At 43.3% G+C, this 27,682-nt stretch overlaps 1 long non-coding RNA gene across 1 annotated transcript; it reads right to left on the reverse strand.

The window, feature by feature from the left end:
• Positions 1–1,790: 1,790 nt before the first annotated feature.
• Positions 1,791–27,655, reverse strand: LOC147582034 (uncharacterized). Its single transcript, XR_015249829.1, has 3 exons — positions 26,775–27,655; positions 25,821–26,121; positions 1,791–1,992 (listed from the first exon to the last, which is right to left on the reverse strand). It is a non-coding gene; the product is annotated as an uncharacterized LOC147582034 (long non-coding RNA).
• Positions 27,656–27,682: the final 27 nt, after the last annotated feature.

A 27,682-nucleotide genomic window follows, 5' to 3' on the forward strand; every position in this document is an offset into this window, starting at 1 on the left:
GGAGACACAGGATAGTGTAGAGTTTAAGAGTATAGACTCTGGAGTCGAACTGCTTGGATTCAAGTCCTGCCTGCCACATACTAGCTGTGTAACTTGCGGCAGATTACTTAACTTCTCCGTGCCTTAGTTTCCTCATCTATAAAATGGGGACAACTAAAATAGAGCCTGCCTCTTAGGGTTGTTTTGAGGATCAAGTAAGTTAATATATGTGAATTCCTAAGAACAGTGCTTGACCATAAAAAGGGTTAAGTGATAATTAAAGGGGGGAAATGCACTCCAGCATTTCCATGTAACCTGTAGCCATAATTCCTCTCTCTCTCCCTCTCTCTCTCATCTATCTTTCTTTCCATCCATTTCTTTGTACACCCCCACCCCAACTTCTTGACAGACTTAATTAGAAGATTATCCTTTTATCTGACAAGCAGCCCTACAAGTGAGAGAATAACAGCCCTGCCATTTTCTTGTTGTCTTCTTTTATTGCAATGTTAATATTACTGTCAATCCACAGTGGATTTATATGTTTGCTTTCTTACTTTTGTTTTTTTTTTTTTTTTGGTTTTTTTTTGGTAGTAGTCTTTTTAATCCTCTTATCCACTTTGTGAAAGTTAGCCGATCTAAATCTATCACAGAGGTTGGCAAATGCTTTCTGAAGAGGGCCAGATAGTAAATATTTTCAGCTTTGCAGGCCATATGGTCTCTGCAGCAACCACTCTTCTTTGCAGTTGTGCTGCGAAAGCAGCCATACGCAAGGTGTAAATGAATGAGCACGGCTGGGTTCCAATAAAACGTTATTTACAAAAATAGACAGCTGGCCATAGTTTCCTGACCTTTGACATACATCCATTTACCCAGGCTCAAGAAAACCGCCATGGGGGTCAGCATCCCGGATGAAGGAGTGCAGCCCGAAAGGAAAACGGAATCACAGTGTGCAAGCCTGTTGAGGGCAGATGTGTCGTGAGCCCGGGGCTGACACTGCAGCTCATCCAGTGAAATTCAAACTATTTTCCAGTGCAGGCTTCCAAGGGGCCCTTCAAATTCCTAGAGAGAGGGAGCTCTTGCATAAAAGGAGACTTTGAATGGAAGAGCCAGAAACATTTGGCAACTAGAGAGCACACGGCAACCTTGTTCGATGTCTGGAGGCTGGGGAGGCTTCCTCACTTCCACATGGGCAGGGAATCAGAATCCCCAACTATGGGTGGCATACCATGATGATAGAACCTGCGGCTGCGGCCAGGCTGGGGCTGAGAGCTGGGGAATGTTTCTGAAGTACCTGTGAGTCCCTTTCAGGTCCCCATGAATGAGATAGACAGAGCTTGGGGGTAGGGCTGTAGCAATTTCACTGAGTCCCAGAGCACCGTTCTGTTCCTACCCCTCAATTGTACCTAAATCCATTTGGCTTGGGGAAATGCCGGTGAAATCACAACAAAAGGGATTCAGGAAAGGAGGGAAGGAGGACCTCCCGAAAAACAGAACAGTGGGCTATGCATCTCAGCGTGGTGCTAGCATGGCGGGGTTGTTCCTCCCTGTGTAACTGCACATGTCTGTGTCTTCCTCCTTCCCCACGGCCTTCTGGCACTGCTAGAGGTATATAGTAGACTGGAAACTCTTCATAGCAAAAGCAAGCAGGACAACTTCTCTTGGTGCTTCTGAGCATTATGAAGAAAATACCCAACTCCCAAACTTTCGTAACCACAACGAAAAAGAGACTCCACCCCAGGGCATCATCTCTGACTCCTATCTCCCACATATTAGTATGCTAGGGCTGCCATAACAAAATACCACAGATTGGGTGGTTGAAACAACAGAAATTTATTTTCTCACAGTTCTAGAGGCTGGAAGTCCAAGATCAGGGTGCCGATAGGGTTGGCTTCTTCTGAGGCCTCTCTCTTTGGCTTGTAGATGACCACCTTCTCCCTGTGTCCTCACATGGCCTTTCCTCTGAGTGTATCTGTGTCCTAGTCTCTTCTTCTTAGAAAGACACCAGACACATCTCTGGAGGCAAGGGAAACAAAAGCAAAAATGAACTATTGATACCTCATCAACATAAAAAGCTTCTGCACAGCAAAGGAAACACTCAACAAAACTAAAAGGCAACCTATGGAATAGGAGAAGATATTTGCAAGTGAAATATCAGATAAAGGGCTAGTATCCAAAAATTTTGAAGAACTTATCAAACTCCAACACCCTAAAAATAAATAATCCAGTTTCAGAAATGGGCAGAAGCCATGAACAGACACTTCTCCAGAGAAGACGTACAAATGGCTAACAGACACATGAAAAAATGCTCAGCATCACTCATCATCAGAGAAATACAAATCAAAACCATAATGAGATACCACCTCACACCTGTCAGAATGGCTAAAATCAGGAGACAACAGATGTTGGTGAGGATGCAGAGAAAGGGGAACCCTCTTGAACCGTTGGGGGGAATGCAAACTGGAGCATCCACTCTGGAAAACAATACGGAGTTTCCTCAGAAAGTTAAAGATAGAACTACCCTATGACCCAACACTTGCACTACTAGGTATTTATCCAAAGGATACAAAAATGCTGATTCAAAGGGACACACGCATCCCAATGTTTATAGCAGCATTATCAACAAGAGCCAAATTATAGAAAGAGCCCAAAATATCCATCAGCTGATGAATGGATAAAGAAGATGTGGTGTATATATACCCATAGTAAAAGCCAAAATCCTTGCTAGTGACTGCAAGACCTCTGGTTTTCCATCTCTAACACTGTTCCCCTTGCTTCCTCCACCACAGCCACACTGGTCTCCTTTGCTTTTCCATAAACACACCACCCCTGCTCGGGGTGGTTCCCTCTGCCTGGGGCGTCCTTGGACCTATCCTCCCAACTCCCCCTCCCTCTTCCTTCTTGGTTCAGCTCAAACGCCACCTCATCAGAAAGCCCTTCCCTGAGGACCCTCCCCAAAGTAGCACTCCAACCCTCTCTATATATCTTTCCTGCTTTACTTTTCTTATGGCACTTATGACCAGCTGAGGTACGTGCGTGCATGTGTGCGCTTGCTTGTTTATTGTCTGTCTCCTTACTAGAAACCAAGTTCCATGAGAGTGGGGATATGGCCTTGTTCCGTGCTGTACTCTCAGGTTCAGAGGAGATATTGATTGATTGAATAAATGAGTAATATCTAAAATGAGAAAAGAAATCCAGGGAATTAAAAAGTTGGGAGACGGCCAGCTCTCAGACAAAGGATGGTGGATCCTATGATTCATAAGCTTACCAGAATCTTTTTAGCACTTATGGCTAGGGTGTTATTTACAGCCTTACAGTACTATTCTGGTATTATGTAATATTTTAACCTAGGTCAAGGCAAAAGTCCTTGAGAACATAGATCATAACTTCTACTTCTCTAAATATATCCTGTGCCTTATACATTGTCCCAGCTCAGGAAAACATATGCCAAGATCAGTTAGCAGAATCTGCCATAGATGCAAGAGGAGGGAGTGAAGGCATCTCTCCCCTGTCTCTGCTGACTTAATCTAACAACAACAAAAACCCATAAAGATGTAGGAGGAGTTCTGTGGCCCAGGTTCAAGTCCTGGCCCCACCCCTTACTAGTTACCTGAATGAGCTTGAGCAACTCACATAATTTCCTTGAGTCTCAATTTTCTCATTTGTTAAAAATGATAATTATAATATTTACCTAAAAGGATATTTTGAGGATTAAAGAGAAAACAGATAAAGCTCCAAGCACATATTTGGCATAGAGCAGGCTCTCAATAAAAATTTACGCCACTCAAAAAAAAAAAAAAAAAAAAATTAATGCCACTCCCCTGCTGAACCACAGGGGCTCTGGTAGTCAGCAAAACCTCCGCTGGTAAAAAGAGACCCATTATGTTGCCAACAGAAGAGCCAAGTTCATGAAGAGACATGAGCAGGTGATAAGGGATATGCAATTTTCTGGGTCAGGAGAACAGCTGATACACGAGACAGGGTATCCGATGTGTCCGGGTGAATGATCCGGAGACCATGGCAGGCTCTGGTGTCAGTGCATTGTCAGAAGGTGCACTGTTCTCCCTGAAACCCCCTAAGGGAATATATTTGAAAGCCATAAAACTTTACACAGTTGTTTAAGATGAGCGCTCCTGGGCTTCCTCTTATTTCTGGGATTTCTTCACCATGTGGTGAGGAGACCCTATCTATAAGACCCTTTTGGACTCCTTGTTAAGCCACTTGCTTCTTGGGACTTTCTGAAATTTCCCTTTGTTCTTGAGTTTCTGATCCCTTCCTGCCTCAGTGTGTTCTCACCCCACTGGCTTTACTTCCCCTTTCTTAGCAGCTCACGTGGTCACAATTACACCATATTTTCCTGCGATTTCCAGTGACCATCTCTCTGATGACAGTGCAAGGGTTAGGTGAGAGATGAGCAGGGAAGAGGCAGGAGGGGTCACTTCTGTTAACTATAGCGAGCTGCTTCTGCCGTTGCCGGGCCTCACGAAGGGGAAGCGGAAGTGCAGAGACGGCACCATGCAGTAAACTCACACCCTCCCAGGCTACTTTGAGAGCTTCTGGCTACCAACATCTCACACAAGTGCGCACCCCCTGAGAAGCAGCAGGTCACCCTGGGCCCAGATCCTTGCTTACCCCACCCCACCCCCACCCTGGTCCTGGTCCAGGGGAACTAAAGGGACATATTAAAACAGAAAAAGATCTAGGGGCGCCTGGGTGGCTCAGTCGTTAAGCGACCAACTTCGGCTCAGGTCATGATGTCACGGTTCGTGGGTTCGAGCCCCGCGTGGGGCTCTGTGCTGACAGCTCAGAGCCTGGAGCCTGCTGTGAACTCTGTGTCTCCCTCTCTCTCTGCCCCTCCCCCGCTTGTGGTCTGTCTCTCAAAAAAAAGCATTAAAAAAAATTTTTTTAACAGAAAAGGCCTGAGAAGGGGCTTTCTCACCAGAGAACTACCTCCATTCTCACTTGCCCTTGGTGCTACCTAGCAAAACGCAAAATGCAGCTCAGTGGGAATGAATGTTCCCTGTTTCTAACAAGCATGTTTGGGAGGAAGGTAGAGGAAAGACAATCCTGATAAGTCAAGCAGGAGAACCGGAAGACAGAATTCCCCATTTTTTACCCGGGCCACTTTTTAATTTTCTATTCTCCATTTCTTCTTCTCACCAAGCACTGCCATTGACTGAGGCTCCTTACTCTTGATCTGGATTGGAGGAGACCTGGAGAGCCACTGGAAGGACAAGGGAAGCCATGGGTTGGGGGAGGGGTGGACCTGCATCCATCGACATAAATGAGCCAGGTCAGGGATAAGTCCACAGACACCTTTACTCTTCTCAGGGTCTTTCTGGCCATATTGGAGCCCGAAATAAAAGAGAAAATCAGCAATACTGATCCTACGTTTACAATTTTGACATTTTGTTAATAAAGACTTTTTGCATTAATTTTGACTTTTCAAAATATTTCATTAAGGGCCTCCTGGGTGGCTCAGTTGGTTAAATGTCAGACTTTGGCTTAGGTCATGATCTCACAGTTCATGAGTTTGAGCCCCACCTCGGGCACCGTGGTGACAGTGTGGAGCCTGCTTGGGATTCTCTCTCTCACTCTCTCTCTGCCCTTCTCATGCTCTCTCTCTCTTAAAAATAAATAAACTTTAAGAAATAAATAAATAAAATATCGCATTAAAAAGCTATATATGTTCATTACTGAATGGTGCCTCCTTAAATTCACTCTTGCCTCACCCTAGTCCTGGCCTTGGTTAGATTTAGCCCAGCTGATGGTGCTGGTCAATTCATTTGGTTGATTGTTTCTTTAAGGAAAGCGAGGCTGGAGCCTATAAAAATCATCTATATGATTCAAAGTCTAATTTTTAAATATATGTGATGGCAATCCTACTAAAATATTTGGAAAAAAACAATGGAATTCTCAACCACAAAAATTACCCAAATTTTAGATACAATTCGAATCCTTTATTATCTAACAAAGCCAGGGTACTTCACCTTACCAACCACCAGGTGTCTCTGTAAACTCCCCGCAGGCCCTCGCACAAGACGCTCAGGATAACGTCATAAATAAAATCTGTGGTTTTTAACCAGTTCTGAAGAGATGGCACAAAACGGTCTGAGATGCAACAGCTTCAAATACTAAATCTACAGAGACCCATCCACTTGTCCAGGATTGCGGGCTAATAGCTAAATGCTTGTGATAATGCAATCTATTAACATATTCAAGGTAGGAAATAGATTATTAGAGTCAGTTTGTCCTAATCAGTATACTTTCTAGGATGTCCCTACATTATTTTTTCCTCATCCCATAGCTGGATCAATTTCTAACAGCACAATTCTGCGAGACCAAAACAATATTTCAGGAGGGTCTCAGAGAAATCAACTCTTCACCAGGCTTCCAGGACTAGACCTCTCACTCCTGTAGGGCAGGGAATTTTGAAAACAGCATCCAAACCATTTGCTTCTGTTAAAAAAAAAAAAAAAAAAAGCAAATGCATGGAGTGCTATGGTCAAAGGTCAGTAAACAGAGTGGTAGAAAAGTTGTAGTATTCTTTAAAAATACGTTTAGGGGCGCCTGGGTGGCTCAGTCGGTTAGGCGTCCGACTTCGGCTCAGGTCATGATCTCACGGTCCGTGAGTTCAAGCCCCGCGTTGGGCTCTGTGCTGACAGCTCAGAGCCTGGAGCCTGTCTCAGATTCTGTGTCTCCCTCTCTCTCTGCCCCTCCCCTGTTCATGCTCTGTCTCTCTCTGTCTCAAAAATAAATAAACGTTAAAAAAAAAAATTTAAAAAAAAAATACGTTTATGCACATTATCACCCTCTCCCTCGTGCCGCCTCATCCTGCCTTCGGAAGGAAATGTAAATACTCCAAAAGCCAATGGACTATTTCCTCTGACCTTATTTTTTTCTTAGGTCATTCTGAAAATTAACCCTTCTCCATTCAACACCCTGGAAGGGACTGTAGATTCTTCCCCCAAGGCCCGGGAGAATGGCTCTTGTGGGAAATCTCTGTGACGATGCTCCTTTTGAGGTTTTCCAGTTTGCCCAAGACAGCATCTGTTCTTCATTTTTATTTTATTTTTTCATCACTGTTTTAAAGAGAGAGAGAGCACGAGTGGTAGAGAGAGGCATAGGGAGACAGAGAGAATCTTAAGCAGGCTCCACACTCAGCGTGGAGCCCCGCGTGGAGCCCGGGCCGCAACCCTGAGATCATGACCTGAGCCCAAATCAAGAGTCAGATGCTCAACCGTCTGAGCCACCCAGGCGCCCCTCATTTTTAAATTACTCAAATCTTAAATTTAAGTTAAATTCTTCATTTTTAAATTACTACTAATAACCACAGCAGGAACAATGGCTAATATTTAGGGAGTGCTCACTACATGCTTATCAGTGTGATAAGAGAACCTGACAAATATTATGTCCTCGAAAGGTCATTGCTCTGGGCTTCCATGACAGTGAAGCCTGCCTGGTTCCCCCCTAGCTTTCCGGGCGACTCCTCCTCATCTACCCCCTTCTTCAGTGCTGGACTTCTCAGATTCAGTCCCAGGCCCTCTACTCTTGATCAGTGTAGCAGAAAATCTTGGCAGTTAAACATACAGTCTCAAACTATAAGAAAAGAAGGAGAGACACTGGGTTCCAAGATGACAAATTAATTGAATGTGCTGCAAAGGGAGTGCCAACTTCAGGCTTGACCCCTCACCCTCAGGGAGATGAATTCCATATACTGGTGCTTCTTGCCTTTAAAGTGCGGTCAAATCACAGGGTGGATGGATGTCTTGTGAAAATGTAGGTTCTGAGTCAGCTTATCTGAAGTGAACCTGAGATTCTTCAGCCCACACGATGCTGAGGCTGTTGGTACCTGGACCACACTGTGAGTAGCAAGGCTCTAGGTGACTCTATAATTATAATGAGGTACTGATAAAGTTTACCTAAGTTGCTAGTTATACTGACAGATCAAATCAATATATAATAATGGCTGAATTGTGGGATGGGGAATAGAGATTGTGAAAACTTCAAGGAATATATGTTTCTGGTTTCTAAACTCAAAATCCCTTTGAACTTAAAATTTCTGTGACATCAGAAATGAGACTTGAGGGGCGCCTGGGTGGCGCAGTCGGTTAAGCGTCCGACTTCAGCCAGGTCACGATCTCACGGTCCGTGAGTTCGAGCCCCGCATCGGGCTCTGGGCTGATGGCTCAGAGCCTGGAGCCTGCTTCCGATTCTGTGTCTCCCTCTCTCTCTGCCCCTCCCCCGTTCATGCTCTGTCTCTCTCTGTCCCAAAAATAAAAAAAAAAAAAAAAAAAAAAAAAAAAAAAAAAAACGTTGAAAAAAAAAAAGAAATGAGACTTGATTATTTTTTCAAAGGTTCAACCTAAAGACTGTGCAGGTTTGAATTGCTAGGTCTGGTATCCCCACTAAGAATCAATCATTTGATCACAGAATCCACAACTTTGACTAGTCTGAAATTTTGGGGGGTGGGGAGGGGGAGGATGGGGGTAATCTATATGGGTATTGCAACCATAAGTTGGTATAAAATTGTAATCTGAGGAAAGTATAAAATAAAAATAAGAATTAAGATATGGGTAACAATGGAGATGATGAACAAGCAACCTTAAATCCACGATATTAGCAATTTAAAAATAAATTTTACATAATAATTTCTGTAATCATTGCAAAACTGGTGTGTGTTTTATCAGGTTTTTAAGACATTTGATGCATTTGAGGAAATCCAATGTGTTCATGTTGTGACTTTAGTTGAATGGGTAGAAGAACTTAATTAGGCTTGCAATCAACACTTAAGTGTTTGGAGAAAATTATTTCCTTAAAATCATAAGTTTTGCTTTATTAGTTATACGTGCATGATAGAGAAATGCTGACTTTGAAGATGTAAAAAAAATGCTAGTTGCTTAATAAGTTTATGAGATGGTCTCACTGACCTTCTTGTAGTCTATCACATGCTCAAGTTCCCTGCCAAAGCAAGCCTTCCGCTCTTCCTTTTTCCTAGAATGCACCTCCCCCAATTCTCATACGCCTATTTGTATTACGCTTAGCGCACTCAGTGACTCTCTTACCCTGGACTGTGAACTCTGTACCCCTGTAACCCTTATAGCCCCACTAAGTTATTAGTGTTATCTCATGTACAGACAAGGAAGCAGACATGGAGAGTTTTCAACAACATGTCCAAGTGGCAGATGTGGGATGGAAGCAATGTCTCTCTTACTCATGAGCCCATGACCACCATTATTGTGCTGAATTCTATAAACCGTTATCTCTAATGCTGAACAATACTGCTGCTCAGGTAGTCTGCTGTCATCTTCAAACACAAAGTCACATAATTTTAGGAACTCCCAGAGCTTTCCCCAAAAAGAAGATATGGGACAAATCTTTAAATACCACTTCCTTGAAAGACTAATTATGGGAGAGCATAATACAAATACGCACCTATAATTTAGGACTTACTATAAATTCTGCTTCTTGCCCTTTACAAAATCTGTGCACCGATTTTGGGCACAAAAGCCCAGCACAGTGGAATTTCCTAACTCTTTTACATGGAGAGGCAGAAACGCACAGCAGTTAATTGCCTCTTAACAGATTCTGGGCCCAAGACTGTCTGGGTTCAAATCTTGGAACTGCCATTTTTCAGTTGGGTGGTCTTGAGTAAGTCACCTAAACCCTCTGTGTTCAGTTTTTTATTTGCAAAGAAACATAATAAAGGACCCACCATGTGTCTGTTCTGAGGATTGAATGAAGTAATAGCACACCTAAAGAGCTTAAAACATGACTATGTCTCTAAAGGTAGGTAGAAAACATTTACTGCACATCGATGAGCTTTACAGACACCTAACTAGGTAGTTGCGAAACCGGTACTTGGACCGAGGGCATTAGACTCTCATCTCTTTTCCACCAGATCAAATTACTACCTTATCCGTTTGGGCTGGAACTTGCTAACATTTTCACGCTGCAGGCATGATATGCCTTCCATATGCCCCCCTTCCTCATTTCCACCGCTGCATTTCTTTTCACTGTGTAATTGGAAACCCCGACTGCAGAAGAAGGTTTATTTATAGCAGGAAAAAATTAGTGTTATTTAGCTTGAGCTTTTCTGCAACCATCAGTCCATTACTGTGAGAGCATCCACATTTACATTGCAACATCATTCTGTTTTCCCAGTGCCCTGTAATCATTAATTAGCTATTCAAAACAATGTTTATTGAATGTCTACAGAGAGAGAAGCCTGATCCAGCCTTCCTCCATCAAAAACCAGCATCTTCCCTGAGCTCAGATGCCCGCATACCAACCAGTTACTAGATAGCTCTGCTCGGGTGTCCCACATGCACTTTAGACATGGCCAAAATTTAACTCATCTGTCCCCCTGACCTCCTCCCCCTACCCTCTCACGCATTCCTGATTTTGGTGCATGGAGCCACCATTCCCATTTCTCCATGCCCAAACAGCAAGTTGGCCTAGACTCCCTTCACAAACCACCACATCCCATCTGTCACCAGGCTTCATCGGTCCCATCTCCTGAGGACATACCACCCTTCTCATCTTCCCTGACACATGACAAGTTAGTGTGGCCTGGACTATTGCAAATCACCTCAGGACTGGTCCCTGTACTTCAGCCTCTTCTTCTTCTAGTCCCTCCTTCACATCGTCATTACGTAGACCTTTTGACATCTGACCGTGACACACTCCCTGCTCCCCATTCGAAATCCTTCCATGTTCCCCTGTCATCCATAGGGCAGAGCTCCACCCTACGACACAGCATATGAGGCCCTTCACATTCTCAGCTCCGCCTCTTCTCCCCACCTCCCAGAGCTTTAGTGCCAGGAAGGGTCTGCAGCCCTCCTTCCTGCCACCATGCTGCGTATACGTCATTCCCTCAGTCTAGCGTGCTCATCCTGCCTTGCCCAACCACTGAACAATTGCTTCTCTTTGAAGACTCATTCTGAGAGTTGCCTAATCAATTAAGCTTATTTCTAGCCTCTCCGGGCAGAATTCTGTGCTTCCTCCCCCATGTTCTTGAGGTTTCTCAGACATGCTTCTATTATAATGCCTGTCCTACTGTTTAATTGCTTACAAGGTTGTTCCCCCAATCAGACTGACTACCTTCCAAAGGCTCTAATTGTCTTGTTATCCCCAGTGCCTGGCATACACAAGAGGCCCAATAAATGCTCATGAAATACACTATTGTTGTGGCAAGAACAAGAGTCTGTCAAGAGGTCTTCTGACGGCCAGCTCACCTCTTCCTACGCCAGGCTTCCCCAGGCAGCCTTGGTCAGCCTCCCCTGAGGAATGACACTGCCTGGTGTCCTCTGGGAAAGCATTGTGGCAGCTGAGTGCTTTGGGTCCTAACCTTACTCTGCCTGTACCTGGGCCAGCCTGGCTCCCTGCAGGGCAGCCTTAAGAGGAAGAAGAAACCCGGATATAAATGTACCTGGTAGAGAAGCCAGCTACTTGTTCCCAGCTCCATCAGTGTTCCGGCTTGTGAGAGCAGAACTCTGCTTTGGAAGGGGTGCCCTGTGTTTGGCCTGGGAGCCAACAGATTCCAGTCAGAATGGAAGGAGCTAAGTGAGTTTAGATTCCATTTTTGACCCCAGTGCAGTGCAGTAACAGTCAAGCTACATATATGCTCAAGATTCTAAGCTCCTAGAGAAAGATCTGTATTTAACTCACCTTAGGTGGCAAGCCCCTTGGCAGGGGGGAAACATCGCTTAATTATTTTTGATGAGAAGAAATATTTTTAGATAAAAATTAAAATTGTTTGCTATTTTCCTAATACAAAAGGCCCCCGGGGAGCAAGTTCTGACCAGAACCCTGCTACTTAATCTAGTCTCATTGCAAATATTTACTAGATGCTGGGCAGAGAGTTTATGGAAGAATTAATACATTGCCCCTTCCCTCAAGGTGCTAATGGAGAAAAAAGACAAACTTCTAAGAAAAGTTGAATCATAAATAAATACACAAGAGTTGAACAAGAAATACAAGAAGAATATGCCTCAAAGGGGTGACTCACTCTCTACCAAAGGAGAAGTTCAGAGAAGGGAGAAGCCATTGGCCCCCAGGGTGATGGCTCAAAAGACACAGACAGCATAGCTCTCACCTGAGAGGTTGGACCAGCAAGCCAGAGGGCATGGGGTGAGATTGGGGAACATCTTGGTAGAAAGAAAAGAGTAGATTCTTTGAACTTGGGGTTTGAGTTTCTGTTTTGCCATTTATTCGCTAGAGATCTCAGACATTTGTTAACCTCTCTGCACCTCACTTTTCTCATGGCCTCCATATAGCATTCAAGACTGCAAACATTTAGCACAAACACATGTGCTAAGCCCTGCAAACAAACATGAAAAGAGAAGTGTTTTGTCCTCAAGAGTTACCATGCGAGAAGGGGGTCAGTAAATATTAGTCCCCCTCTTCCTTTACCCTCCAGGTGTCTGTCACCCTAAAGGAGGGGTGAGCAGACCCAGTGGACTATTACTAAGTGGAATGCAGGATGTGGGTTCAGAAGTGTGGAGACAGAAAAAAAGGAAAAAGCGCGGAGACAGAATAAGCTCATTACCATCCACTTTGGAAGATTCCTGCCCTCCTGTCCCACCTTCTATTAGGAAATGGGTCTTTCCTCCCTGAGGCAGAGATCCTGATTTGCAACCATCCCTCTTGTGCTTTGACAAAGTCTGGGAGTTGCCAAAGTCAAAGGCATAACCCTTAGACAAATGCTATCATTGTCCAAACGCTTATTTACCTACTCACTTAATTTATTTAATTGCAAAAGACAACCACTAGGGGGCCTAGGAGCAAGAAGCTAAGCTCAGACCCCATTTATCAAGCAGAATGCGTGTCATTCTTGATGAAAAATGTAGTCAGGGTCTACAAAACATACACTGTGAGCTGAAAACAATACCTTCTGCCCCTTCTGCTAACTCTTAGTAAAGAACATGGCTCCCTTGAGGCTAAAAAGCATTCTTAACTCATCCCATCCTCCACAAGCCATCAGACTAGGCCAAGGGTTTCTTAGCTCCGATTCCATTTTTCAGTGTTTCCTCCTGATTAAAGCCCTTTGGCTCAGCAGGATTGTCTATAATGATAGTAAATGGTTCACATGATGATGAGGCAATCTTTTCACATCTTGAGCTGCAATCCGTCTTGTAAAACCTTGCCACTCACTGTCTGAATTCACAGCCCTGAATTCTCAGGAAAGCCATCAACCTGGGGTTATTGGTCTGGGTTCTTACGCCTCCTGGCCCCGCCCCGCCCCCCACCCCCTGCCCATTTCTCACACCACAGGCAGAGACTTGAATAGCTATTGTACCTACCTATGGCAATCGTCATTAAAATCAATCACTCATTTGCCAAAACACATACCCACTCACACACACACAACCCCCTGACACAAAAACCTCACAAAACTCGGGTCCCTATGTGTCTCTGGGGTCACGGTAACTCAAGTCTCCGTGACCGAAACGGAGTGGCGAAAGTTGTTTTTCCTTAGCAGGAGTCTGCTTTCACAAAGATTCATCTCCTACATTTTCTCTGAGACCCTCACACACACTACAGCAACAGAGGAAAGGAGCATGATTTCCCAAGCAGGTTGCCTAGAAACCACTCCTGTGTTTCTGAAACTAATTTAAACATGAAAATTCAGCTCCTGACTCATGCCAGGAATGCATGTAATGGTTTTCTCAGTATTTTACTTTCTTTTTCTTTCACATTACAAAATAATGCACGCTCGTTGCACAAAAATGGAAAGGAAGATGAAAATACACAGGTCCAGAAAGAGAAAAATCCCCCATAATCTCACCGTCAGAGGCAACCACTGTTATCATTTGGGGATATTTTCTTCCAGGCTTTTTTTTCTATGTATTTTTAATATTGTTGATATTAACACTGAATTTACATAGATCTTGCTTTTCTCACTTAGTATATTGTCAGCATTTCCCATCTGGCTGAAATTCTCAGAATATTGATTTTTTTTTAATACCACATTATATTACAGTCAATTTTCCATTATTTACTTAACCATTCCCTTAATGCTCGACATTTAGATTATTGCCAATCTTACACCTTTTATTTTTTCAATCTTACACCATTTTGATCAGTGTTGTCATGGTCATCTTAGTACAAAACAGTATGTATCTCATAATAATAAAATCATAAAAGGAATTTCAAAAGCCTGAAATTTTTAGAAACTCTTAAAAATTGGACTAATGCATGTTTACAATATATTTTTAAATTTAAACAATATATTAAAAAGTAAATTGAGGGGTGCCTGGGTGGCTCAGTCGGTTAAACATCCGACTCTTGATTTTGGCTCATGTCATGATCCTAGGATTGTGGGATCAAATCCTGCATCGGGCTCCACTCTGACAACATGGAAGCTGCTTGGGATTCTCTCTCTCCCTCTCTCTCTCTCTCTCCCTCTGCCCCTCTCCCCAGCTCGTGCTCTCTCTCTTTCTAAAATAAAAAAAAATTTTTTAAATAAGTAAATTGAAATTCAAAGTAAAAGAGGGTTCTTCTAACTAGTACCGCTTCCTAGAGGTAACCACTGCCCACTGCTACCAGAAGTCTTCTATAAATATAAAGGCACATATATATGCTTGTGTATTTGACACCACACTGTTCTACCACGCTTTTTTTCATTTATTACATCTTGGGCGTCTTTCTTCATCAATCCAAATTGGTCTCTTCTTTTTAGAAGTTGCACGCTATTCTATTAGATGGCATGCCGTCACTCACATGCTGTGGACAGAACTTGTTACTGCACTCGATACATTTTCACTGAGCTGGGTACGGGGCAGTGGGTCTGATACGACACTACTCCAACCACACTGTACCTTTGCTGGAAGAGGGAACAGACGGTAGCATAGGTAACAGCTTTACCCCTGGAATTCGCACTGTAGGTTATAGAGGTCTCCAAAATTTCCCTTTTTTAAAATTTTGTTCTTTGGTTGTTGTTTTCAAACCAAAAATTTGGACCCTTTTACTAATCCTCCCCCCAGCCCCAAGGAACCTCCATTCTACCTCTGTTTCTATGAGTTCGACGTTCTTAATTTATTTTTTTCTTTTTAGATTCTCTGTATAAGTGATACCATACAGTATTTGCCTTTCTCTGTCCGGCTTATTTTATTTAGCATAATGCCTTCCACATTCATCCATGTCAATCTACAAATGGCAGGATTTCTTTATTTCTTAAAACTGAATAATATTCAATTATTTTATACAATGCATTCAATTAATATATAATATGTATTATCCTTACATTGTGTATGTCTAAATATTATTATATATAAATATATAAATATACTGCAGTGACCATGGGAATACTGATATCTCTTCAAGATAATGAGTGTATTTCCTCTGGATAAAAACTCAGAAGTGGGATTGCTGGATCATATGGTAATTCTATTTTTAATCTCTTGAGGAGCCTCCATAATGTTTTCCCAGTGGCTGCACCAGTTTGCATTCCCACCAACAGTGTAAGAGGGTTCCACTTTCTCCACATCCTCACCAACATCTATTATCTCTTGTCTTTTTTATGATAACTCTCCCAACAGGTATGAAGGGATATCTCTGTGTGGTTTTTATTTGTATTTCTAGTGATGGCAAGCACCTTCTCATGGACCCATGGGCCATTTGTATGTCTTCCTTGGAAAAAATGTCTATTCAGATTCTTGGCCCATTTTTTAATTGGGTTATTTTGTTTTTGCTGTTTGAGTTACTTTTACATTTTAGATATTAACCCTTATCAGATTTGTGGCTTGCAAGTATTTTCTCCCATTCCATAGTTGACTTTTAATTTTTTTAATGGTTTCCTTTGCTGTGCAGGGGCTTTTAGTATGATGTAGTCCCACCTGTTTATTTTTGCTTTTATTGTTTTTGCATCTCCAAACTTTTCTGATCTCCACACATGTTGAATTTTTGAGCATGTACCCCCCAGCCATTTATGTATATTTATTTATGTTATATACATGTACTACTTATGAATATATTATTTACATGATAGAACATACACTAAAAATAGACATTTTAATGGGTTGAATTAAAGATGAAATAGACATTAATTCACCTAATAATAAATTATATTAAAATATATAATAAAAGCATTTTATTGTTTTTGATAAGAGCAATGTGATTGCTTTGTTATATTTAAAATATTTAAAAACATTGGCTTAACACCTTGTATTACAGTTATTCTGGGGTCTGATTCTAAGTTCAGCTTATAATCAACAGTTGTTTTTTTTTTTTTTTTTTTGATGATTAAAGATTTTTTCTTCTTTTCTTTTTTCTTTTTTTCTCAAGTTAGTCAACATACAGTGTAGTCTTGGCTCAGGAGTAGAACTCAGTAATTCGTCACATATATAACACCCAGTGCTCATCCCAACAAGTGCCCTCCTTAATGCCCATCACCCATTTAGCCCACCTCCCCACCCCAGTTGATTTTAAGGGTTGTCATTGCTGGCCCCACTGAGAGTCCTGCCCACCAAAAATGCAAACTTGTTTTGAAAATTCACTTTGTGCTCACATTATTAAGTTTATCTTTGATTCATGGCTACCTTGGAAGAATCTTTTAAGGCTAGTTATCCATTTTATAAGCTTTAGCTTACCTAAAGTTAGATCATATATTCCATAAATCCACTTAACCAGGCACGTGTCCAAAACCAGACTCATGATCTTCCATTTCAAACCTGCTCTTTCCCTCATCTTCCACATCTCAGTTATTCACAACTCCATTCCCCCGAGTTGGTCAGGCCAGAATCCTCAAGTCTCTCCTCGGGTTTTCTTTCCTTCTCTCAGCTCCACAAGGAATGAATGCATTAGCAAATCCATTAGCTCTACCTTCAGGGCATATCCAGAACCTGGGCACTTCCTGCCCCTTCTCCGCTTACTGTCCTGGTCTAACCCACTGTCTTCTCTTACCTACAGTTATTACAATGACACCCTAAACATTTGCCCTGCTTCTGCCCTTTCCGCTCCACAATCTCTGCATCACAGTAGCGTGTATTTGCCTTTTAAAACTTTTTTCTTTTTGGGGAGCACCTGGGTGGCTCAGTTGATTATGCATCTGACTCTAGATTTCAGCTCAGGTCATGATCTCACAGTTGGTGAGTTCGAGCCCCATATTGGGCTTTGCACCGACAGCATGGAGCCTATTTGGCATTCTCTCTCTCTCTTTCTCTCTCTGCCCCTCCTCTGTTTGCTCTCTCTCTTTCTCAAAGTAAATAAAGTTTAAATAAATAAACAAATGTGCTTTTTTTTTAATGTCAAGCTTACAGAAAAGCAAAGAATACTATTCCCTTATCCCATATTCCTCTATAGTTCCTATTTTGCTCATCTGATTATCTGTCTGTCCATCTATCTATCTACCCATCTAAAGGGGGTATATCGTAGGCCATTTACTCCTAAACACTTTAGTGTGTATTTTGAGTATATTGTCTTGTATAGCATAGTACAGTTACCAACCTTAGTAAATACAACATTGGTAAAGTAATTATATCTAACGTACTATCTTTCTCCCTAGTTTATTAATGGACTCACTGATGTTCTGTATGATACTTTATTTTCTTTAGAACAGGATCTGGCCTGAGATCAGGGTCAGTTAGAGTATTTGATTGCTGGGACTCATTAGTCTCCTTTAACTTGACACATTTTACCTAGTCTTTCTTTGTCTTTTATGACACTGATATTTTTGAGGACTACTAGTTTCCTCTCCTGTTTTTATTTTTTAAAATTTTTTTAATGTTTATTTATTTTTGAGACACAGACAGAGCATGAGCAGGGGAAGGGCAGAGAGAGAGAGGGAGATACAGAATCCGAAACAGGTTCCAGGCTCTGAGCTGTGAGCACAGAGCCCGACGTGGGGCCTGAACCCACGAACTGTGAGATCATGACCTGAGCCGAAGTCGGACGCTTAACCGACTGAGCCACCCAGGCGCCCCTCCTCTCCTGTTTTTAAAAGAATTTTTTCATTTGGGGCTTTTGATGTTTCCTCGCCATTAAACTCAGGTTATATATTCCTGACCCCAACATTATGGAGATGCTCTGTCCTTCTCAGGGCATCACATCTGGAAGAAGACAAAGTCCATCTGCCCCTTACTGGAGGCATAAATTTTAATCACACAGTCGAGGTGTGATCTGACTTCTTCACGGTGCAGTTACTATTTTTTCCCTTGCAATAAGGAATCTTTGAGTGGCACTTTAAGACCACGCAAGTATCCTCTTCCTCATCAAAACTTCCATTTAGATTTAGCAACCATTGATAATTCTTGCCTGGGCCAATCTCTTAGTGGAGGATTGTAACTGGTAACTTTCAATCGCCAGCACATCCTGCACAGTATTAGCCAGCACACAGCTTTCTACTGGAAGCAAGAGCCCTTTCTTCCCCCTTATCTCTTTCCTAGTATGGATGAGTGGATTGCAATTTTTCAATACTTTATAACCCATGGTTGTCTTTAATTACTTTGACGTTCAAACCATCCCCAATTTACCCATTGGAAGCTGCCTCACAATGGTCCCTATGCACTTTTTTTTTTAATGTTTACTTATTTTTGAGAGAGAGAGGGGTAGAGTGCGAGTGGGGGAGGGGCAGAGGGTTCTGTCAGCACAGAGCCCTACGTGGGGCTCAAACTCATGAACCATGAGATCATGGCCTGAGCCGAAGTTGGACACTTAACAGACTGAGCCACCCAGGCACCCCTTATGCACCTCTTTTAAAATGAGATCACATACAGGTATCCACTTTTTGAAAGTTCACATTATGCCACTCGGCTTTTGCAAAAGACCTACGTTAGTACCTGTTTTCACTAACGGAAAGAAACCCAAGAGAGGTTTTGCTTTTGTGAGAAAAGGTGAAAAGCAAAAATAGCATTCAGTGTTTGTGTGACAGCAAGCCGTTACAGAGGCAGCGCAGCAATGAGGGGGGCCCCGTCTGAGCTCCTTCCCCAGGAACCACACTCAGCATCTCAGCATCAAGCCACCATAGCTTTGAACTGTGTCACGAACATCTGTGTATTTGTTAGCAAGAAGTGTCCCGAAGGCATCAGAAAAGCCTATGAAAGGTTATTTTTTGAGTCTGGGGAACACTCAAAATTTCTCCATATAAATAAGTGGTAATTGCTTCTTTGCTTTACGCTATTTTGGCTTATGAAAGGTTTCATAGGAACACTGTACTTTCAGATAGAGGGGGAAATCTGTAGATGCTCTAAGCTCTAGCTGTGCAACCTCTCCAAATGAAGAGCCCATTTCTAGCCCTGGTTTTGGAGCCCTCCCTCAAAGAAACAGCATGCTGCCCAAGATAGTCCTAAGATATGAAGAAAGATTCACCCTGAAAATCTCTGAATGAAAATGTCTCTGTTAAAGATAACATGGTGCTTATGTACGTGCTGGCTTAATTACTGAACCCTCCAGAGGGGCAGGTACTATGCACTGGACATGGGGACTCAAGTGAGACCAAGCTCCGGAAGCACACAGGCCAGTCCAACAGACTGATGTCCGAACAGACGAAGCCAAGAGAGGCAGTGTGGCACAGTGGCTGAGAGCACAGACTCCTAGCCCCAGTGGCTGCAGTGAAACCCCCTTCTCCCGCTCACAGCTGTCTGACTTTGGCAAGTTACCTAACATGGCTGCACTTCAGTCTGCCCCATCGGTACACTGAGCACCATTATGATATGTCTGGCTTGTAGCACCGCTGTAATAACTGAGTGAGTCAGTAGTAAAGTACTCAAACCAGTGTTTGGTGCACAGGAAGCTCTCAGTAGGTGTTGGCTGTTGTTAAAATAAAATGTAGTAAATAGATGTGCTCTAAGAAGGAAGATGTAAGCTTTCTGGGAGTTTCAAAGGAAGTAGCAAGTGAGCTAGACTAGAAGGAGGAAAAGGACCCCCAGGCTGATCGAAGGGCTCTGGGCAGACAGGCAGCATCTCATTCCCTCAATGACTATTCCTTGTTCATACACTTTGTGTTTTGCCCTTGTGTCTCCCCTCCCCTCTGACTTCTTGTTTTCCTTATTATACCAAGGAGTGGACAAACTCACCAATAGGTACTGTACCCCATGACATATTGATAGCATTTCACAACGTTAAATATCACTTCAACACAATCAGGATTGACTCCCTGCCTATCTGACCTCACCTCCCCCAGCTCTAAATGTCTTCCCCAGGCCCACTCGGAGTCTTTCCACCTAGCCTTCAGGGAACTAGGGAGCCAGTGCAGGGCCTGACTTGGGATGCAAAAGGGATGGGGTAGGAGTTATGAACTCAGATGGAAGATAGTAGCCAAAATGAGTGAAGAGGCAAATAAGAAGGTAATAGGGAATAGTGAGGACTGCAGGAGCTGTGCTTACATGACCAACTCAAGCATTCAAGCTCATTTTTTTTTTTTAACTTTGTGTGGGCAAGGGAGATATTCAAAGTAATTACAACTAGTAGGGCATGGACGCCCATCAGAACAGATCACAGCATAAACAACCAGCACTGGTGCAGACCTACCCTGTGCCCTCCACTCTGTCCAAAATAAAAATGTCTCTAATCAAGACTCTGGATCTACTCCGCTGGTGTCCAAGTTGTGCCTCTGCCCTGGTCCAGGTCAGAGCAGGAAAACTAGGTGTCCACCCCAGGATTATCTGTAGCAGCAAGCACAGTACCTGTACATAGTAGGTGCTTAATAAATATTTGTTGAATAGAGAAGCAGCATGGTTAGAAGCATGGACTCCAGAGCCAGATGGCATTGGGCTAGAGTCTTGGCTACGCTGGGAATTGGCTGTGTGGCCTTGAGAAAGTTACTTAAACTCTCTGTGCTTCAGTCAGCTTACCTATAAAGTGGGTATAATAGTAGTTGTGAGATTAAATAAGAAAATACATGTTAGGACACTACCTAGTACCTAGGCCAGTAACTACCAAGCGAGAACTCAATAAATATCAGTTATCAATATCAGTTATGTAGCATTCAAGAAAGAGGTGTTTGGAGGACTCACACCACAGTGGGAGTGACATAAAGGATCTAAGCCACCAGTCAGGTAGACAGAGGTCAAATGTTGGCCAGCTCCAGGAAAGAAATCGCTGTCATTTAGCTGAAGCCAGATTCTTTGTACTGGAATTTCAGAGCTACCCTGCCTGGCTCTAGGACTTTCTAGATCCTTTCTTCTTTGATTCCAGGCATGGTCTTCCTGACCCCAAGGAGTCGTCCTGGCAAAAAAAGATGTTACCCCAGATGCTACACCTGGGAGTGCCCGTTCTCATTCCCTGCCTCTGCCAGTCTCTGGGAAGCCTTTCTCAAGTCAGGAGCAATGCTCACCCTGGGCTGGGGGCCTCATAGGCATGTGGACCACTGCCTCATTCCCTGGTTGGATGTCCAATTGTGTCCTCTTCCTGCCACCATGCAGCTCATCCACTCTGTGACATAGAGCTAGACGGGTAATATCTCATAGCTCTGGTGATTAACCAGCAAACTGTTCACTATGTGGCTCCAAGAAGCAGACAAGGCAGTGTTTTTGTTTACAGATTAGTCACTTATTAAGGCCCAGATGCTAGCGTTCATTGGCTATTTCTAAGGAAGTTGAGCAATGGTGACTTATGCTTTTCTACCTCTGGGATGGAGTAGGAGGGGGTTTTCAAACATCGTGTGCCTCAGCAACTGAAAGGAACTCTAAAAGGGCTCCTTTCTGGTCTGTGGCTAATCCAGGTGACTTTGGGATCCCCATTTCCTCAAGATTAGAGTGCGCACAGCAGATACCCTCTTTATCAATTGGCTACAGAAGTTTCCTATCCCAGCAGTTTGAGACAAGCAATTGCAGTCACTACCACCGGATATAAACAGAGACTTTACAACCACAAGCTTCCTTGTCTGTTGCTTTAGCCCTTCTGCTTCCAAAGTGCCATGGGAAAATAAAGTGCATCTCCCGGTCCACAACTGCATTTCCAACCAATTCCTGCATGAAGGAGTCCTGCTGAAGGATGACAAGGTTAAAAGGACAGTTAGGGCTAGCAATTGGTTATCTATTCTTGCTTAGCCATAGCATTTAGTAGGAAAAACGGCATGTTCATTTTCTATTTAACTGCTTGATTATAGATGCCAAGGTAGGGCTATAAGAAGTCATAATGTTAGAGCAGGAAGGGACCCTGGAGATCAAATTAACTAACCTATTTCAGAGAAACTGAGGCCTGGAACATCAGACTTCTCTCTCAAGGCCATGACATTGGCCTGCAGTGGAGCCAAAACTAGAACATCAATATCCTGGGCTGCAGGTCTCAAGTACTAACCCTTACTCCAGTGGCATTTCACAATGGCAGAAGAAATACAGACGAGGCTGACTTTAGTTGTTGGATCCAATCCTACTTGAGTCTGAGTATTTCTCACAACCCCAGCAATATCCTTGTGGAGGAGATTCTAATTTTGTCCAGAACCCATTCTCCCATTCTTCAGTAATACAATGCCAAAGTTAGCAGGGCACAAGGCTGCTCAGGAAAAAAAAAAAAAGTTACACTTCCTAGTGTGCCTTACAAGGTACTCATGTCTGAGTCCTGGTCAGCGGGATATAAAGGAAAGTGGTGAGTGCTTTAAAGGATGAAAATGTACACTTTCCTCAGACCAATGACTGGAATGCTGATCCAAGGTCTGGAGCTGGAGCAGTCATCTTGGGCCACAAGGTAGAAGCCATGTGTTGAATAAGATGGAACAACAAGAAAGAAGGAATCCGGTGATCAGGGCACCACCATACCAGCCCTAGGTTGCCTCTGTTTATATGAGAGATAAATATTTTTTAATCTTTTTAAAACTACTACTATTTGGGGGTTTCAGACTCAAGAAAAATAATGTAGCTATAATGCCAGCTGTAAAACTATTTTGAAAGTTTCTTGCAGAATTTTCTGGAAAGAAATATAAGGATTTTGTCTTTTGGACCTAGTGCCTACTTAGAAGCATCTATTTCACAGAGAAAGGTGGGAGCCAAGGAAAGGTCCCATCATAAAATATAGCCGCTTTCTGCTGATTTGACTTCATTTGGTTTTTAAACCAGTTTCTCCTTTAAGACAAGAGTTCCCTGGGAAAGCTAAGCTCAACTGTTCACATCTGAGAATCAGAACATCCCCTACTGATCTGTAAGGAGTTTGGGGAACAGGTGTTGTGGTGTCTAGGCTTGAGGAAGTGACTCTTTGGGGAGGGTAGGCCATGTGGGACTGATGGGGTGGGTGTGCAGGACAGCGAAGAGGTGAAAAGGGTGTCAGAAAGGGAGGTGCACAGGTGCTGGGTGCTAAATCGCTGTGGGTCTACTTTAACTTCCTTGGGATGCTGCGACAGCACATGACCACCAGAGGGCAGCAGCGGGTGGTGAAATTCCAGGGGCTCCACACAGCGCAGCTCGCTCCAGGTCCCCAAGGGAACGCAGCTGGCCCATCCACCCTGGGTCTTTCTGCTTCTTTGTCCAGAATTGCGCCCCCCCCCCCGCCCCGCCCCTTACCAGGAGGAGTGGGAAAGGAGTCGCGTCCCTGAGCAGAGGAGGCTGAGCCAGCAGCTTTCATAAGCATCAGTTCAGGGCTCCCTGACCGTCGTTCCCTCCCTCTGCCCCTTTTTGCCAGCTCTACATCGCACATTCAACATTTTATTAAAATAGGCTTTACATTGGTTTGCTTTTTTTTTTTTTTTTTTTTTTTTTTTTACTTAGCCTTGCACTAAGCAATAAGACCTGTGAAATAATGGGTTTGTTGTGTCATAAATATTACATTAAAATACGACCGTATCACCAGAAAACCCTCTTGTTACCACCAGTGGTATGCTTGGAGAAACACTGCATAATTTCATCAATTCCCCCCCCAATTTACCCAACAAAGAGGGTAATAATATTATCACCATTTTACAGATGAAGACACGAGGCTCTGTGAGATTAAATAGCTTCCTCAAGAGTTCTCACCAGAGCTAGGATTTGAGCCAAGTTCTGTTTGACTTAAAAGGCTATAGCCCTTGTTTTCTCCCAGGAGCAGGGAGGCAGAGACCTCCTAAGCTGAAGAAGAGGAGGAATAAGAGTGAAGAGTCCCAATCTCACTTGAAATCCTCCTTTCAGCTCTCCTTCACTTATCCCCATTTCTTCTTTGCTTTCAGTTCTACGAAAGTCTCCTTCTCACTCACCAAGGCAGAACATTCCAGAACGCATCCCTCATAAATAAAGACTGCCAATTCTTCATGAGGAATAAAATGTCTTTTGGAATTTTTTTTTTTTATCATTTCTAAAATGATGATAAAGAAATTCAGCTGTGTGTAGCTCTGGCCGCACTGGTAGGGAAGAAGAACTCAAGTCTGTGGAAGGGTCTCACAACACCCCTGTGGGAGGCTGTGGAGTGTGTCCTTGTCACATTGAGCCCAAAGCGGCTCGTACCTGAGAATTATCTAAAGTGGCTACTCACACCGGAGAATTGTGGTGACAGGTGTGGCGGAAGACAAATCCCTAGACTCTGCCACTTACCAGCTGTGTGACCTTGGGCAAGGCCCCGATTGTCTCTGATAAGAGAGGAGAAATTCGGGTCTCAAAGGGTTATGTAGCTTTAAGTGGGGACCCTACCAGTTAGTATGAAAACACTCCATTATCACTGTTAGTATTTTAAATTGCTGTGAAAGTAAAAAGGGCTTTCATGTTCAGAACCCAGTTAGCTTGAAGTAAATTGTAGCACTTAGAGCAAATATTGCCTTTTCTTCTCGGAAACTTCACAGAAAGAAAGAAAGAACGAAAGAAAGAAAGGGAGAAAGGAAGGAAGGAAGAAAGAAAGAGGAAGGAAGGAAGAAAGAAAAGGTGAGTTGAAAGAGCAATTCCTAAAGCAGAAAAAAAAAAAAATTGTTAAATTTGGAAATATCCCGGACCCCACAGTCTCACTTTAGACCTTGTTTCCTCTTTCCTTAATATTCTAGTCCAATATGCGTGACCTTTTGCCTCTGCCCCAGGGCCTCACAGACAGAACGGACAGGACAAACAGGACATGACTTTGCCCAAATTAGTTTCACTTTCTCCAAACCAGGCCATGGCCACAGCCAGGGAGAACTGTTTTTCCCTAGTACCTCATTACATCTTTTTGTCTTCCTTCTCCTCTGGAGAGGACACTCATTCTGTAGAAAAAGCTTGGCTGACCAAGGGGAGAGAACATCATTCTTATCACAGCCTAACCGTAGATATCGAGACCCTAGCCTGTCCCCCGCCCCCACCACAAATATGTAACCGTCTACATCTCAAACAACCTCCCTGTTTCTGAGGGTTTCATCTGTCTAATTGGTTCGATGTTGAGGGAGTTTGGAGCTGTAAGGCACTTGTCAATGGCTGAAGGAGAAAGAAATACATAAAAAGATTTGTGAATAGTCACTTTGTGCCAAACAGAACTCACATTTGTCTTCTGTCTAAAAAGCCGGAAGGAAAATAATAAAAAAAAATTAAAAAATGAAAAGCGGGTCGTCATCGACTTTGAATGTGGTTTCATTGATGCTGTTAGAAAATATTTTACCTCTAAATGAAAATAAAGATGAACTGCCTCTCTGAGGAGGCAGAAGTTAAGTGATAATAGAAAGAAAAGAAAAGTTGGTATAATTTTGTGTGAGGTTTGGTGACATTCAGTGTCCCAGAACAGTGCTTTGGGAATCATCTTCCCTTTTGATCTTGCGGTATGAATGGACATAGAGGCCAACTATCTAAAGAATCACCTGGGTACATGGGGCAGAACAAAAGAATCTGCCAGCAAGGGGAAAAGGACACATATACAAATAAGCAGAAACATTAACTCCAGTCTGGCTAACTATTAAGTTATAATTTCTTCTCCACTCCATAGCATACCAACCAATCACTCAGCAAGGTAAAAAGCGTAGTAAAATTTATTTTTCAGATTTATCTCACCTTGCTGCCAGCTCAGCCCTCCCGATACACATCTGCCAACTGCCTTTTCCACGACCCCTTCTCCCTCAGGGACCAGGGAGTTGTGCTCATCTTGATTTCTTCTGTAAGCTGTGGGGCCTTAGGATGATCCGATGCAGGTATATAGTCTTCTCAACATCTCTCTCTTCCACTTTCTTTTCTTGCTTTCCTGCATCCATTTTCTGCATCCTCCTCACCCAGATACTTCCATCCCTGGCAGTTTTGTCTGTGATCTCACTTGCCTCCTCCTTCTGATTAGGCCAGTCTTCGAGCATCCATGAGGCTGCATGATATGGAATGAATGTAGATCACCAGAATGTCAAAATCCTGGCTTTTTACCTCCTAGCTGTGTGATCTTTGTCCAGTTACTTAACATACCTGCTTCAAGAAACCAGCAGCTATAATACTACCTCAGAGGAATTTTGAGACGGTGGAACGAGAAAATGTACGTCACGATTATGGCACATTATTTTTTTTTTTAATTTTTTTTTCAACGTTTATTTATTTTTTGGGACAGAGAGAGACAGAGCATGAATGGGGGAGGGGCAGAGAGAGAGGGAGACACAGAATCGGAACCAGGGTCCAGGCTCTGAGCCATCAGCCCAGAGACTGACGCGGGGCTTGAACTCACGGACCGTGAGATCGTGACCTGGCTGAAGTCGGACGCTTAACCGACTGCACCACCCAGGCGCCCCACGATTATGGCACGTTGGACAGCACGTTTTTTTCTTGTATTCCCCCAAATAGTCCCGGTTTAATGGATTCTTTGTCACAGGTTACACTAAATAGTCTAGCACGATTATTACTCAGGTTTCATTCAATGTTTTCATTCATCATTCTAGGGAACACAGTAACATTCATTTTTGGCACCTGCCTCTGGGGAGGTAGTGACATCTTTTTTTGGTCATAGATCAATTTCCATAACTGGCCCTTTACCTTCACATAGTGCAGCAGGCTCTGCTCAGTTTGCAACTGTGAAAATCCTCAATGGTTTCACGCTTAGCCCTGGGAAACCTCTGATGGCCCCTTGGGAGCCAGAACAGTACCAAACGAGAAGTTTCTACTTCTCTTCTGCTCACAGGGCACTGCCCAGAAAAGGTGGGAGGGCTGCCTGCTCAAGTGTGGCCTTCAAAGACAAGGTGGAGATGAAAAAGAAGTGAGAATGTGGCACAGTAGCCTGTGAACCCGCGACATGTAGCTGTGGGGGAAACAGTGGCCCCGAAGGAGCCATTTGCACAAACCAGTTCACGACCGGAAAATGGAACCACCTGCAAACAGAGCCTGTTAAGACAGGGACAGGGTTTTCCGTACTGCTTTTACCCTAGAGAGGATTATGCCTCATCTCAGCTCTCAGTGCAATTTGTTTTGATGCTGCTCACACAGGTTCCTTTTAGGAGGAAAAAATTGCAAAATCACTAATTTTCTTTTCCTTTACACCTCAGTTCCAATTAAGTCCGAGGCCAGACTCAATTGCAAATGGGTATGTATTAGTTAAGATACAGTTAAGGCTGCTGTGTAAAAGGGACACGAAAGTGGAATTTTATTTTTCTGGTGTAACAGTCTGAGCACAAGCTTTTCAGAGCTGGTACATGTGCTTTGGTGTTGGACCCCCGGTTTCCTCCTATCTTTTTGCTTTGCTGTTCTCAATATATATGGCTTCCATCTTGTGGTGTCAGATGGCTGCTCTGGCTCCCACCATCACATCCGCATTCCAGCTGTGGCAAGAAGAAGGAAAGAAAGAAGGGAGGGCACCTTGCTTTTTTGTAAAAGAAGTCTGGGGGGCGCCTGGGTGGCTCAGTCGGTTGAGCGTCCGACTTCAGCTCAGGTCGTGATCTCGTGGTTCA

The sequence above is a fragment of the Puma concolor genome, chromosome B1 (genome assembly GCF_028749965.1).
Source record: "Puma concolor isolate L17-30 chromosome B1, mPumCon1.1.hap2, whole genome shotgun sequence".
Lineage (NCBI taxonomy): Eukaryota > Metazoa > Chordata > Mammalia > Carnivora > Felidae > Puma > Puma concolor.